At 44.5% G+C, this 16,780-nt stretch overlaps 1 protein-coding gene across 1 annotated transcript in view; it reads right to left on the minus strand.

Moving 5' to 3' along the window:
• The window catches only part of FNDC3B (fibronectin type III domain containing 3B), a 336,187-nt gene extending 319,746 nt beyond the window's left edge, over nt 1-16,441 (minus strand). The window contains exon 1 of the mRNA XM_041731610.1: nt 16,277-16,441. The gene's annotated coding sequence lies outside the window, so the exon portion shown is untranslated. The remainder of the gene's footprint in view (nt 1-16,276) is intronic.
• Between the last annotated feature and the right edge of the window lie 339 nt (nt 16,442-16,780).

Consider the following 16,780-nt stretch of genomic DNA (forward strand, 5'->3'; position numbering starts at 1 on the left):
TCTTTAACATGAATGTTGCTTTTCAAAAGCGAACTTATCTTCTGAAAGAAAGCTGTGACAAAGCCTTCCTTCAAGCAAGTTTCCAACAGCCAGCCACTGGGAGATGTGAGAAGCTGGGCAAGTTTGCAAACCTGTGGCATGACGTCTAGAACTGAGCCGGTTCTGACAATATTCAGAAAGGCTCTCTATACACCTAACGTGCAGGAATCCACTCACAAGGGGAGCCTGGGTGGCTCAGTGGGTTAAGTGTCTGCTTTGGGCTCAGGTCCTGATCTCCAGGGCCTGGGATGGAGCCCCGTGTTGGGCTCCAAGCTCAGCAGGGAGCCTGCCTCTTCCTCTGCCCCTCACCCCCACTCTTGCGCAAGCACGCTCTTTCTCTCCTCTCTCTTGGATAAATCTTAAAAAAAAAAAAAATCCATTCATGATTTCAACGTGTATAAAGGCCAAATGTCCGTATAATAGAGATGAAGAATATCAAGGTGATTCTTTTTTAATGACATTGTTCTTGTCCCAGACCAACAGTCACCTTCTATGCTGCACTGTAGGATTTTTTTTTCCCCTCCCTCCAAGTTAGAAAATTTAATTTTCTACATTTCCAGCCAGGGGGCACTCAAACAAATCTAATGGGTGTAGACAGCATTTCCTGCCTTCTGTAAGAAAATAATAGGATTGCCATTATTAACATGGCCTGAGGCATGCACTGAGGTGGGGCAACGAAGAAACTGACCTTTAATTTTCATCAGTTAGCCTACACTCACTGCCTGGGTTTTGTTTTTGTTTTTCTAATAAAGGTGAAGGTTATTTTTTTCCTCCAACGTTAAGGTCTAACAGTGGCTCATTCACTCTCATGGAGCAAGACAGGCTCCAATCCCTATTATCCTTTCCATTCAACTGTGTTTATGTCTAGAAAAACCCTGCCAGTAAACAACCAGGCAAAACTCAGTTTTGTTTTTCTTCTCTTACTTTTTCAGACCCCTGCTTCCAATTTTTAGGAAGTTGGTGAGGTTTAGGAACTGCCAAAGCAGAGAAAACTATTCTATTCACGGACACCTCTGCCAAACACCCCATGTCATTCTAAAGAAATGGGCATCCCAACGATGAGTGGCAAAAGCAGCTAAGATTTCCAGAAATACTTCAAGGTCTCAACCTGCGGCGCACTGTTCCCCAGCAGTGGCGGATTTACGCCATCACAGAAATGGGGGACACTGTCTGAGGTGGTGACCCAGAGATGAAAGGCAGGTCTTGGGAGCCCCATGGTTTCACCCACTGATGTCAAGGTCTGATCTCCTCTCTTAAAAACGGTTAGAACAACATCCACAAGAAAAGCGAGAAGGAATGGGAGGGAGGGATTCTCCTTTATTACAACTCTCCTTTGATCCTACACTTTAGGAGAGGAAGCAGAGCTGTCATATATCTACTTTAAAAGGGACCACCTCTCTGAGCGGGCAGGAAGGAAGAAAAATACTGGCAGAAGTAACACTTGGAATAATTAGTACTGCTTGGCATTCAGACATGCTTCTTTCTCCCCCCAAAGGGCTACTTACACATATTATTTCATTTTCTGCCCATACTACTACTACCAAGGCAAAGAGCTCCGAGCATGGCTTCAGAGAAGAGCTGCAAGGCTGTCACTTACACAAGAATATCCAAAGAGCCAGTGGCAAGGCCAAAAGAAAACCGAAGGCTGACGTTCATATACACTTAAAATAACTGGGAAGGTTTTTTAAATAACGATCATCCTATTAAGAAGTATGTCCAACAGTTAAATTTGTCTGTAGTCAGTGAACAAAATATTAAAATAGCAGCTATCACTTGCTAAGCCCTTGTTTAAAGCTGTGCACCAAGCCGGAGAGTCCTAATAATTCCCGTTTAAGAAGCCACTGAGGAGGCACCTGGGTGGCTCAGTGGTAGAGCACCTGCCTTGGGCTCAGGGCGTGACCCCTGAGTCCTGGGATCGAGTCCCACATCGGGCTTCCCGCAGGGAACCTGCTTCTCTAAGTCTCTGCCTCTCTCTGTGCATCTCATGAGTAAATAAATAAAATCTTAAAAAAAAAAAAAAAAAAAAAAAGGCCACTGAGATTGAGTAATTTAACCAAAGTCCAAGATCTACCCGGTGCAGTCTCAAACTCTGGTCTTATTCTCCAGAGCCCACAGGTTCAATCATTCCACTATAAATGATGATTAAGGATCTACCTTATTACCAAAAATATTAATTCCAAGTTGAATCAGTTTCTCATGCCCTCCTATTATAAAAGTCATAGGGATAATCTGCTTTTACAGACAGCAGCTGAAGAAGTCCCAAGAATGATTTTCTTTAAAAGGTATTTCCTTTTCATCTACCTTACCTTACCACCAAACTTTCTAGAAAATTATTGTATACTTTTTCATGAAAAATGTTATGAAAGTTATTTTTTTTATGAAAGTTATTTCTTGAAACCTTATTAACTGAAGATATACAAACGCAGCTATCTGTATTAAAAAAAAAAACACTTTTAAAAAAAGAAAAAGGTTCTTCATTCATCTGCCAAGGAGAACACCTGACAGCAGACAGGAACTGTCCCTCTCCTGAACTCATGGATGACTCAGTGGAAACTAGAATTTGGAAAACTTGCCATCCCACATGAAATATAATAGGAACAAACTCGCTCACCTTTGTTGGTGCTACCTCCTTCCCAAATCCTGGCCTCCCCTCCTCGGGCTATAATCCCCGCTGTTCACAAAGAGCAAAGAAGGAAAACCTGCAAAACTAGCAACTTAATGGCAAACACTTGGGACCCCAAGTGACTCCAAATAAAATGAAGCTTAGGTAATCTAGTACTGAAATTTATTTGACTCCATCATTCTTTCAAGATTTAGCCAACTACTATGCCCTGATAGGTCTGAACAAACTTCTGAGAACCCTGAACTAATTCAGGAGAATCAGAAAGTGAAACATAAATAGGAAGTGACACTGTTTCCATGTTTAAATTTAATATAACAAGCAAATGGCAAAGTCTAAAAAGCTGGGTTTTAAAATTCTTCGGATTCTTACAGGTATCATTAAGATCCAGTTAAAGCTACGGCTCAGTAATCACATAGTGGGATTAAAATATGTCAAAAGCAAACAGAACTGGAAATAACTGTTTCTTCATTAATGAAGAAATGTTTTGGTAAATGAAGACATGTGCTGTTAAAGGCTTAAATAAAAATATAAAATATAAATATAAAACCTTTTATAAGTTGCTACCCATTTCTTCTCTCTCCTCCCAAATCTCTTAAAAAAAAAAAAAAACATTTTAACAATTAGACTTACTTCCTTTCTAAGAGGCTCAAAACTACTGGTTGTATTTCTCTGAACATGAGACTACATACCTGGGCTACTTGTGGTATCCCTTACCCCAAATTAAGTAAATGTCCACCTTTGGGGTGATGATGGCCAAAGCGTATGAGGGTGAGAGAAGATGGTCCCAGCAATTTAAAACAAAAATAAGCAAATAAAACGTCCAAATCTCAAAATCAACACATTCTTTTCTTTAAATAGTTGCTTGAAACTGTTCTCTTTACATTTTAAGGGATTATAATAGATTTTTAAAAGTTAAGTATTCTCCTGACTTGCAGCCAGGGTAACCTGCAGACCTGCCCCCAGCCGGCCTAGAATGCGGGGAGCACGCTGAGACGTCCCAGGCCCCAGCTGCCCAGACAGGAGGCCCACACGTCTCCCCACAGACAGCCCCCCCTCCTGGGCAGAGGAGAAAGAAGGAAAGCAGGTTCTAACGGGGCCCTCCCCTTTCTGTGGAAACACAATCCCCAGAGCAGCACTGAGCTAGCCAGCTAGCCCGTTCTGGGCCCTTCTGGGAAGCAGCAGCACCCGCCGAGGGAAGAGACCCTGAGGGCGGCATCTTCATTAGCCTCTTGGTCCACACCACCCCGCACGCAGGAGGAAGGCAAGTCAGGCCCCACTTCAGAGCCTTGTCCTCAACTCACCTCAGTGAACTCACTTTCTAAAGATGGAGTAGAGAACTAAATGATTTCTAACAAAGGAAGCATTTAGGGTTGCCAGCTCCCCAGGTTTAGCCTGGGCCGTCTGGGAAAGCACAGGGCTCCTCTGAATCCTGAGGTCACCTTTCATTAAACCACAGGAGCTGAGCTTTGAGCTCAGAGACCAGGCTCCCTCTAGTCCGTTCTGTGCTGGTCCCATCTCTGTGGCTGCCTCTGGGATGACCCAAACACCACAGACTATTAGCCTTAAAAGGAGAGAAAGGGTTAGTATTAGGAGGAGCAGGCTCTGCTTTTCCAGGTGCAAATTAGAAGTACAGGATCTTGCTCTGTGTAAATTAACTTAAATGAAAGGCTTCGAGGGGAGGGATGGAAGATGAACAAAACTGAACTGCCACTCAGTGAAAAACCTCCCAGAGTTTTTCAAATGCCTGAATAAGGTAAAAACTTCACTACCATTTCCCAACCAACTGCTCTAGATTTTTTTTTCCATTCACTATAATGGGTTTCTTCTATATCACTTTCTACAAAGTATACTTTTATTCTCTGGTTTCTCTCATCCCAAGATTAAGTTGCTATTACAGAAAACAAGCTAGGAATATCTCTTGGGAAAGGTCCAGAATATTATTATTGTTTCAAAAATGAACTTTAGGTTTCTGGGCAATAAACAGGTTGAGCACGTGGAAGGCCTCAGAATCCAGCTAGCTACCTGGGGACACAGACAGACAGTACTCCAAGCCTGGAGATACAGATGAGGCATAGGTCATGTGAACTACTGAGTCGTGTGAGGCAGCTGAAAAAAGTTCCAGAATCAGTCTAGGTGACATTTTGAACCTTCTCGAGCATGCCTTCCTCATCTTCAATTCACTTAACATTTATAGGGCACCTGGTATGCACCAGCTTCTGCTGGAGATACTGGAAACACACAAAAACAGAAAATAATATCTACCTTCCAGAGTTAGGCTTATGAATGTGGGATATATATACATATGGAAATGCCTGGTGCATAGTAGGTGCCTGGGAATTACTGGTCACTATTATTATGTTTTACATCTGACTTGTGGTCACAGAGTGTTTTGTAAGTTTAGTGCACAAATGACAAGTGTCCTAAACTCATTTCTATATAAAACTGCCAAGAGCTGGTTATCGTTTTACCTCAAAGAATGTGAGGATAAAATCATTTTAAGTCTGAACCCTTCAGTTCTGCCCTAATTCTAACTGGAGTCCCTCTGGTCTCCAAAGCTCACCCTCCACCTCACTTCTTTCCAGCCACTGGTCAATAAGGTCAATCTCCCAAAATTGTCTGATTACATCATTCACCTGAAACACTTAATAAACTAAGGACTCCCAGATGCTACCCCGAACATAAGGAGTAAGAGCCCCTTGCACCCTCCAACCCACTCATGGTTATACATGCTTTAAGAGATTCTTCTCTTCTCCAGCATACTTTAACTCCACCTTCTGAATAAGGTAAAACTCCTCACCTTCAAATAGCTGAGGTCACTCTCCTCAGGTTTCCATGATAGGCTCTTTGACCCTTTCTCCGTGGCTTAGTTTTAGACCAAACGGTTTGGCCACAATCTAACAGAATCAACTACCTCAGCTGGGCCCCCAACACCTCAGCAAGGCACATTTTGGTTTAGTTCTATCCCTTCCTGTCACCGTTCTAGAATTTCCCTATAAAAGGATTATTTTAAATTACTACAAATCTCTAAAAAGTTACCTTTTTCATAAAATAACTTTCTTAGTTTATCAATTCCCAAACTGAGTCCAAAGGATATGCAAAATATACATAATCAAGGACCACAGTTTTAGGGAACAGAAATGGAAGCTATTTGTTAAAATTTTCAAAATCAGTGATCAACCTAACATAGACATGGAAAAGTCCATTTATTCTTGAGAAGACCTTTTTTTTTTTTTTTTTTTAGGTAAACTACACCCAACATGGGGCTTGAACTCACAACCCCGTGATTAAGAGTTGCATGCTCTATTGACTGAGCCAGCCAGGCGCCCCTTTCATTTCTTTAAAATAGTAATAAATGCAAAGCCAGACCTGCATTGAAGGTGACTCATGCCTCTGTTTTCTTTGTTTAAATATTTATTAGATCCTTACTATGAGGGAAAAAACCCCAGGAACACTGTTGGAAACAAAAATGTCCACATCATGGCCCATGCTTCAAAGAGGCCAACTTCAGTAGAAGATATACTGATGGGGCACCTGAGGAGAGGCATGAGGTGTAAATGGCACGTTCAACCCGGGAATCCATCCATTCAACCATCCAAGGAACATTTACTATGCACTCACCATGCAAGACCCTCAATTAGTAATCATCCCTACATTCAAGTAAGGGGGTGGGGGGCGGACAAGGAGACAATCGGACAACACTGAAAAGGACAAGTGTTCTCAAAAGTACAGATAAAGTGCTAGACAAATTTAAAGAAAATTACAGACGACCTAAAATAAAGCTCTGGAACGTAATGAGGATATGCAGAATGGAAAGGGCCATTTTTTTCTTTCATGGAGGCCAAAATCAATTAAGAGCATTCTGAAAACATGTTATAATTCTTTATACCCCTGCTAGATATAAACAGATCACGGGCTCTCATTGCCTTTCGATATCAGTTGGTAAGGAGAGTACCTCTGGAGTAATTAGTGGGCCACGAAAATGGCCTGCCCTGGCATGAATGCTATTTCCATACACAGCAAAAAAATACAGCATTACCCACACAGCAGAGCACACACTCACTACCATCATATACCGTTGCAACTTCATACTGTTTACCAGGAGTCCAGGAATTAATGAGCTATGATGGATGACAAAGCCTTTTTTAATTACTTTAATTACATACACATATAATTAATATAATTTTCCCCATAACTTATTTGTATATGTACTCAAATCTTTCCACTTGAATTTGTCTAGTTCCAGTATTCCTAACATGCGCTTTCTACCCGATGTTTAAGTTTCATACTTAATCGCCTAAATGAAAATCCTGCCATCTTTTTATAACCGACCTACCCAAATTCAACACCAATATTCCAGAAGAAAAAAACAAAAACAAAAAAGAAACCCACCAACATTCAGGGTGCAAGAACTACCACAAAATTATTAGCTGCCTGGGACAAGTTCAGATGAATAAAACAGAATACTACATCCTTTCACTCTATCCCTTCCAACAGGGTTTAGTCTAAGGAACTGAAGAATGTTAGCACCTAAACACTGCCAACAGGAGTACAAACTCAGAGGACTTAGAACGTTTTTCTGAGTGGAAATCAAACTTTTTCCTAAAGTACTGAAGATGATCAAATGGAATAGAAAATATGACAAGTCTAATTGTACATCCCTGGTTTTTAGATGACTCACAGTGAAATTCAGGATCGATTACGTTGCCTTTATGTGCCTACGTGGTCTGTAGATATTAATAAACTACCTGGTTCGTCTAAATATTAAAACGTCTTTTTTTATTCCCCCTCCAGAGATCTATTACTTTTAAACAGTCTCTTAAATTCAAGTCCGTTAATAAAATGAAGACACTCTCATCTCTAAAAACAGCCTAGGGGAATCTCTCTTTAGAATGCAAAAGAAAGAGATGGGGGGGGGGGGGGGGGGACACAACTACCTACAAACCAGCAAGGAGGCAGACCAAGGGGGAGCAAAGAGACAAACTGAGATGGTGTGGAATAAATTTCCTTCCATATTTTTCTTTGTTTTTTATTGTGGTAAAATATACATAACAAAACATGTATCATTTTGACCATTTTTAAGCACACAGTTCAGTGGCATTAAGTACATTCACAATGTTGTGCAACCATCACCAAGATTCATTTCCAAAACTTTATTACCCCAAATGGAATCTCTATACCCATTAAACAGTAACTTCTATGCCCCCCTCCCCTTAGCCCACCGTTCATCTCTATTCTACTCTGTGACTGTGAATTTACCTCTTCCAGGTACCTTACAGAAGTGGAAACACACAGTATTTGTCCTTTTGTAAGCAGTTTATTTCACTTAGCATACCGTTTTCAAGGTTCATCCATGTTGTAGCATGTAGAGGAATTCCAGACCTTTTTACGGCTCAATAATATTCCACTGTAAGTGTACACCATTCGTCTGTGAATGGACACTTGGGCTGTTTCCACCATTCTGATATTGTCAATGCTGCTGCTATAAACACTGGTGTACAAGAATCTGTTGGAGTCCCTGCTTTCAATTATTTCAGGGGGTACATACCTAAGAATGGAGTTGCTACATAATTATATATTTAATTTCTCAAGAAACCACAAAACTGTTTTCCATGAAGCTCTACCTTCTGCATTCTCAACAGCGATACAAGAGGGTTCCAATCCAATGTACTTTTAAGTCTTTTCTGATTCACTAACTCAGAATAATGTTTACTTCTATTACTCTAAATTGGAATTATTTCTCTTGAGACAAGAAAAGCCCCCAGAAAAACCAGAAACAACAATATCTAAAGACAGTATTTTCTGCCTAAACAACTTACACAACAAAAAATAGTTTGAAAAAAAAAAAAAACTTCAAAATATAAAAGGAAGCATAATATTCTAAAAATATATTAAGCATCCCACACATACAACTTGTACTATAAAAACTGGTCAATGTGACCCCTAGAGAGTCACATACTAGAAAACTTCATTGTCTGAGTAATTGGACGTAAATATACAGAGATCTTTTTAAAGACCCTTACTCTTCTTACCAGTCAGTTCGTTCAGTACCTGGAATTAAACAGCCCAGGAAGGTCTTGCTTTAGGAAAAGCAGAGGAGGAGGGTGCCTAAAGGGCTTATTTAAATACTACTCCCAGCCCTTTCCACAAGGCAGGGGAGATGGGCAACTAAAAGCAATAATGATGTTCTTAAACCTTTAACACCTGCTCTCACCGATCTGTCATCAAGTCCTTACAGGTGATAAAAGAACTTTAACAAGTAGAGAAGCGAATGTCAACAGAAAAATTCCAAAACAAATCAACAGGCCTAACTGGAGTCTACTGGTGGGAGGAGGGGGTGACAGATATTTGCTTGTTGTTGTGATTTACTCTGCATACAAAAATATAGTTCTAACTTTTACTAGTAAACTGTTCCTAGCCTGGGATAGCACTGAGTAAGCCCCCAGTGTCCAAAGGCTCCTACGATTCGATGAAAGGCCCAGCAGAACTAGCTCCAACCCCTACTGCAGTTTTACACTGTTTTTAAGTAAACTGATTTTTCCAAAGTGCTTAAAAGTAGCTTGTTCTCCTAATTTGGGAAATATTCCCTCTCAATCTATTTAAGCCCCTGTTACAGTAAAACCTTTTCATATAGAGTAGGAAACCAAACTGTATCCTAGACTTGCCTGGATAATTGCAAATTCCTAATTAGTTACATCAAGAACAATGCAGTTATTTTTAATAGAGACCCCTCTTTCACCAGTTGTGGAGAAGCTGAGTCCCTTAAGAGTAAATTAAATCATGCTATTTCCTGGGATTTTAGGGTTTTCAATTACTTCTCAAACGTACTACATTTGCTTGTGTATAAAGACAATTTTCTAACAATTACTTCAACAGAAAGCTTTTCATAATTGAAGACTATGAGTTGGTATTCTACTTAGTTTAAGTAAACTTCTCTGATTGGTTGCCTTTACAAAAATCTTTGTCTTCCAGAGTCAAAACAGGGATGTATCAGAAGCTTTAAATTCAAATATAAATTTAGGTTTTTTTAAACATAGCCTGTAAGTCCTCCAATTTTAACAATTCTCAAATTTCAGAAAGGATCAAAGAATCGAAGTTGCCACCACCCTGCCCTAAGTGTCCGGTGACAGACACTATTCTCTACACAACATTCCAAAAATATGAGCAAAATATCCCTATGCATTAATTTTTTTTAAAAAATGCTTTGCATTTGCCCCCCCCAAAAAAAAGTCATTGTAGAATATTCCATTAACCAAGAATCTAGCCTAGAACTTAATAAATGCCATCTGAGGCCATAAACAAGTGAATGAAATAAAATTAATTTTAAACTCAAATACAACCATTTAAAACAGATACTTACTAGAATCTCAAATACTGCTAACCTTGGCTCAATACCATCTCACTAAAATCTTCTCCCTCCAGCTATTTAAAACTGACAAGCAGTTGTCAAGATATCAAAGAAACAAAACACTGGGAGCCAGTGCCTGAAACAACAATGAGTACTGCCAAGGGCATCTCATCGGTCAAGGGCACTGAAAATTACAATCCAGGAGCTTCAGAATGCTAACCTTGCACATCTCAACTACGGGCAAAAAAGACAAAGACTCAAAGATGGATCCACTTCCAAAATGAGAAGTACCCGCACCGGTAGATGGCTCAACACTGTATCTACCTTTTCTATTTACATTTGGTGGCTTAAAAACTTTCCGTTCCCCTATCGCCTCTCCCAACCCCACATACTTTTGGTCCACAAGGACTGATCCTAGACCCTAAACCTGCACCATAGACAACTCCCCTCCGGAGAAGCTAGGGACCAGCCAGCCTCTCCAGAGATGTACCTTGCAAAGCACCCATCAAGTCCTCCTCCCAGTGAACCTGGGCTTGACTTCTACAGAGCCCTGCCTCGAACTAACCACAATGATTCAAGTATTTTCTGCCTTGCTGAAACACAGAACACCATATAGCCTTTACACTTTTCTAATGATTTATTTGAGAGACAGAGGGAGAGAGAGAGAAAAAGTGCGAGAGTGCGGGGAAGAGCAGAGGGAGAGACAAAGAAAAACTTGAGCAGACTCCTCCTCGCTGAGCACAAAGCCTAAGCAGGGCTTGATCCCATAACCCTGAGATCATGACCTGAGCTGAAACCAAGAGAGTCGGATGCTTAACCTACTGCGCCACCCACGGACCCCACCATACTTTATATTTTAAGGCAAAAAAGTGTGTGTACGCACTTATGAACATTTTCTTATATTCAAAGGCGTTCCGAGTAAACTAAAGAATAAAGCTTCTCCTCAAGCACTTAAGTGCATTCCCAATTGCCACAAGGATGAGAATTTAGGTTTGCTTGAAAATATCTCACCACAAAAAACTCTCATTTAATGGATTAACCTCACTGATGTTAAGAAATGGCAATTATGATTTCTAAAATGGAAACACAGGTAAGTTGCAAAGCTCCCCCTACCCTGAAAATATTCTCCTCCCCCCCATTCTCAGCTGTAATTACTGAAAGCTCAAATAATAGGCTAAGATAATATACAATGACTAAAGCCTCTATCATTCAGTATTCAAAGTTCCTCTGAAAGATTACACACTTCTTTCCCCCGATCTCAAGAAAAACCCCATATCAAGCAGACTGTCGTGTCCACGTCAGCAAAGCCAGCCAGCTATTAGCTACATCTAAGGAAACACTTCTCCAAAACATGGAGCGGGATGACTTACGCACAGTACAATCTGTGAGAGGTCACAAATCAACTATTCTATCAGGACAGGGAGAAAATGAACACAGCAATCCAAAGCTTTAAGCTTTATTTAGTCATCAAAAATAGAAAAATTATTTTTCAAACTGTCCACTTGCAATTTGGAGGTCCCTCAAGAGGTGCAAAGTAATAAATCAGGAACGTCTATTTAAAAGTTTGGAATATAACGGACCGTGGAGTTTGCATAAGGCTTTACCACACACTTTTCGATACTAACTCATTAATCCCTTGGATGACCATTAAAAAAAAAAAAAAAAAGTATGGATGAGATGTCTTCTCTTTATAATAAAATCAGGAAACCCAAACTGAGAGAGGTTCAGAAGTCTATGAAAAATACACAGCTAAAAAGTAAAGTAAGTCCTTGGCAGCTCTCACTAGACATTTAAGATTTCTAATGCCTGCCCATTATTTGCCCATCTTTCAACATCTTTTAAGATTTTAGTAAGTCTCTCATCTGTATTAAGCGCCTTGACGTTCGAAAACTGGAACCATGTATCATGAGTTAAATGGTGTTTCCCATACTGGTCACACTCACGAGAACACTGTAGTCCTATTTATAACGTGGTCTTTATCCTGGTTCCTTGAAAATAACTATGCTCCCAAGGGTCAGGAATGGGTATGAAAAGGGTGTTGCAGCTATCTCAACAGTGTCATTAACTAATGACTTACCTGTAATTGAATTTACAAGTGTGAGAGAGCTGGAGGCCATGCAATTCACATTACACTAAAGTAATACAGATCAATTTAAAACTGATTTACAAGTGTAGGTCTTTCAGGATCCTGTAATGCTCTAGCATCAGGATCAGGAACTGCAATTAATCCTAGGAAGTACAATAACTATGAAAGGCAAACAGATTCAGATAGATTTATAATGAACCTAGAAGCTACTTCTTTAAAAATTCTAATAAAAAGATTACTTTATCATTTGTCTTTTCCTGAAAATAGTATGCCCTCCCCCCCCCCCAAAAAAAAAAAAAACACGACGTATTCAGTTACTGGACATTTATGGATAGAATCCAGATAAATGCTCACTTTAACAGAAGCTCGAATTTCCACTATTTCACTCAAAATCAAGAAAGTCGTTGAAATTCCTTCTTATCAAATGAATTCTAAAATGAAACAGAGATAAATTAAACTCACTAATCAGAAAACTACTTGACCATTTGCCACCAAGAGTATTTCTGGCTGTTTGCTTTCTTCTTAAATACATTCTTCCCAAGTCATAGATGAAATCTAGTGTTTTATATTTGAATTTATTCTCTGATAGTAAAGCAATGGTTTTAATTCTTTGGATTAATTCTGCAACTTCATTAGGAAACGTGAACGATGGTTCCTCTGTATTATTTACCTGCTACTTATGGAGTCCTATGAAACATGGTTAACAGGTAAACATGGTTATTAGCAGACCATTTTTTTTTGCCTCCCATCAATGATATCTCATATTGCCTGTTTACACTCCTTTATTATGCTAAAATAATCCACATGCTCTGCCTTTTCAGCAATTCCAAACAAGAAAATGTCATTTAAATTTCCATCCATCAGTTTAAACTATGTTACGTAAGCATTAAAAAAAAAAGTGTTCATTTTATCCACTCAAGGTATAAAAGCAAAACTGAGCTATAGCTAACTCAGGATTTAACTTCCATTAGAAGGTGGAATCTAAGCATCTTCTGGTGGTAAAAAAAAAAGAGAAAGAAAGAAAAAGAAAAGAAAAAGAAAAAGAAAAAGAAAAAGAAAAAGAAAAAGAAAAGAAAAAGAAAAAGAAAAGAAAAGAAAGAAAGAAAGAAAGAAAGAAAGAAAGAAAGAAAGAAAGAAGAATAAAAAACCAGCGACCTAGATCTAAATAGCAGCATGATCCAGTTAAACGTGAACATACTGGGGAGTCAGAAAGTTCTACGTTGTGATTTCCATATGGTAACCACGAGCCACAAGTAGCAGTTTAAAATGATTAAAAGTAAACACATATATTTCTTAAAAGTAAATAAAATGTAAAATGGAGTTCCTCAGTTGCACCGGCCACATCTCAAAGGCACAACAGCTAAGGAGCCTTGCGGCTGCCACACTGGATGTGGACAGCACAGGTCCAGGGCCACTTCCCTCACCAAAGAAAACCCTGCTGTCGGGAGCACTGTGATCTTAGACAAACTAGTTTAATTCCTGTGACCCTCAATACCCTTGTCTGTAAAATGTCCGTAGGATCACATAAATTTAAAGACTGTTAATATATCTTAAAAAGCACACACAGGGCTTAGGACACGTTAGATATCCAAGGAAGAGTAGTTACCCATACAACCCTCTATCACACTTTGGCCAATGATGGCAACCCCGAAAAAGCCACTTTCCCCCGGGGCCTCATTTTCCTAAACTGCAAAGTTTAAGAAGTTCTCCTGGCGAACTTCGAAGGGCACTACCAGGTCCTACCACGTTAAATGAAGTGTGAGGCAAAAGGGGCACAATCTCCTTCTGAATAAATTACTACCTAGGCTCCTGCAGCCTTGCAACCAATCTCAAGCTTTCTTCCAAAAACCCCAGAAGCCTGGCTCTCCAACAGTCCACAGTCCGATGTGGGCTATTTATAAAGTCTGTCTTAAAAGGTTACGGGAATATCCTTCTGAAACTGTATATACTGTAATTAGAAACTACAACCCTTATTCCATGATGGTATCTTGCACTTTTAACATCTCTTTTAAGTGAACACTATCTTTACAGCAAGTTTTTCTTAGTATTTAAACCAAAACGCTTTCAACGCATACATTATGAGTTTAAGCACAACTTTTTAATGATTTTTTTTTTTTTTTACCAGCGAGGCCTCGTTCTTAACCAGTTTGTGGGTGACCCTCTCGTGCCTAAACAATGTAAGAATGAACACCCTCACGGATGAGGTCTCCTTGCAGGGCCACAAACATGCCCAGAGACTTCTTACTGTGTTTAAGGGCTGCTCCCTGGGAACCAGGAAACTGAAGGCCCCCCCACAAGGCACACAACCAGGGCCCCTGGCCACCTTGGGATATGGGGCTCCCCCCTGCCCCCCGCCCATCCAGGCCCCCAGAGTCACAGCTTTAACTTGAAGAGTGGAAGAGCAACTCTGGAGAGGAGAAATCAGAACAGAGCAGTGCATTTTTGCCCAAGGCCTGTAGCCTCAAAAAAAAAAAAAAAAAAAAGTGTTATTCCAGAGCAGATTCCTTTTCTTCCGGGTCCGTCTGCTCCGTCTGACTCTTTGCCCACAACCGCGGTGCCTCCCCTTTCCTAATGCCCCACCTCTCGCCACTCGTCCAAAAAAAAAAAAAAAAAAAAAAGTGGCTTACTCCTCTCCTTTAGTTTTCCCTAGCAGGGCCTGGAAACTGGAGGAAATGCAAATCAAATTAGCTGCACATTAAAAACTAAGCGGGCAAGCAATCAAAGGTGCCCACCCAACAAAGAGGTGTCCCGTTCCAGAACGTGCTCGAGCCTGGGTGTCGGGAGGGAAGGGGGACTAGAAGCCCACCGGGATGGGGAGATGGGGGGGCTGGGGGGAGTGGGGGTGGGGGTGGGGATAGGGATGGGTGGGGGTGGGGGTGGGGGTGGGATGAGGATGGGGATGGGAGTGGGGATGGGGGTGGGGATGGATGGGGGTGGGAGTGGGGATGGGATGAGGATGGGGATGGGAGTGGGGGTGGGGGTGGGGATGGGGATGGGTGGGGGTGGGAGTGGGGGTGGGATGAGGATGGGGATGGGAGTGGGGGTGGGGGTGGGGGTGGGATGAGGATGGGGACGGGAGTGGGGGTGGGAGTGGGGATGGGATGAGGATGGGGACGGGAGTGGGGGTGGGGGTGGGGATGGGGTGAGTGGGGATGGGAGTGGGGGTGGGGCGGGGTTGGGGGCGGGAGTGGGAGTGGGGCTGGCCTGGGATGGGGCGCGCATGGGGCGGGGGGCGCGCTGAGCGTCGGCGCGTCCCGGCCAAATTCCATAACGTTTCAAGGAAACGCGGGGCTGAAGGGAGAATAAAAAGTTGCGACTCTGGAGGCGGCGCGCGGACGGCGGCGCGGGGCTCCGCGCAGGGAGGGAGCGGGGCCGCGGCTCCGAGCCCCCCGCGCTGCGAGCCGCCCCCGAGCGGCGCCGCCCGCCCCCGCTCCCCTGACCCCCGGGCCCTTGCACCGCCGCGGGCCGGCCCCCGCCCTCCCCCCCACCCCCCGCGGCCGGGCGCCCCTCGGGGAGGCCGACTGGCCCGGGCTGCGCCGCCCGCTCTCCGGGGCCCCGCCGCTCCCGCCCGGCCTGCAGCGCTGGGCTCGCCGCCGCCAGCCCGGGGGGCGCGGGGCGCGGGGCGCGGGGCGCGGGGGCAGGCCCGGCGGGGAGGACGTGGCGCGCGGAGGTGGCCGGCGGCGGGGCGGGGCAGTGTCCTCCCCGCGGGCAGCCCGGGCCGACCCCCCCGCCCAGCCCCGGCCCGGCCCCCGCCCTCCGGCCTCGGAAAGTGACACGTCGGAGCTTCCCCGGCCCCGCGCCCCCCCCGCCGCGATCCTGCCGCGGGGACCCGGGGGGGGCGGACTCCTCGGACCGAGTCTGCGGGAGGGATGGGGCGGGGGGGGCTGCCCGGGTTTTTCCTTTTTTATTTTTTTTCAGCAAGAAAAATGTGCCCGCTCCTTCCGCCGTCCGCTCGGAGCGCAGGCCCGGACCCCGCGGGGACCCCGAGGCGCGGCCGACCCCCCCCCCCCCCGGCCCGGGCCAAGTGTGGCGCCAAGTTTCCCCGGGAAGCCGGAGCGCTCGGGGCCGCGCCGCAGTCGGGCCGGACGGGGCTTCCCGCGCGCGGGGGTCCAGCGCCCCCGGCCCCCCCGCGCCCCCCCGGACCCCCCCGGCCCCCCCGGCCCCCGGACCCCCCCGGCCCTACCTGCCCGCGGGCCGAACGCGGGGCTCGGGGCGCGCCACCCGCGGGCCGCCCACGCCTTCCCGGCCGGCAGCCGAGGACCCGCCGCGCCGCTGCTCCCGCCGCCGCCGCCGCCGCGCTCCCGCCTCCTCCCGCCGCCGCCGCCGCCGCCGCCGCTCCAATAACTACCGGGCGGGCTTGCAGGGCGACTCCGCCATGTCAGTGATGTCGGGACCACATGGGGCCGCCGGCCCCGCCCCTGCCGTAAACCGCCGAGTAGCGCCGCAGCCGCCGCCGGCCCCGCTGGCCGCTCTGCCCCGACGCTGCCTCCCCGGCTCCTCGCCTCTCCCTTAGGATTTCGCTCGTTTATTCATTCGTGAGACAGAGACGGGGAGACGGGGAGACGCGGGCGGAGGGACGGGCGGGCTCCCCGCGGGGGCCCGACGGGGCCTCGATCCCGGGACCCGCGACCGCGACCCGCGACCGCGACCGCGACCACGCCCGGGGCCGACGGCAGGTGCTCAGCCG

Source organism: Vulpes lagopus, chromosome 17 (assembly GCF_018345385.1).
Source record: "Vulpes lagopus strain Blue_001 chromosome 17, ASM1834538v1, whole genome shotgun sequence".
Classification (NCBI taxonomy): Eukaryota; Metazoa; Chordata; class Mammalia; order Carnivora; family Canidae; genus Vulpes; species Vulpes lagopus.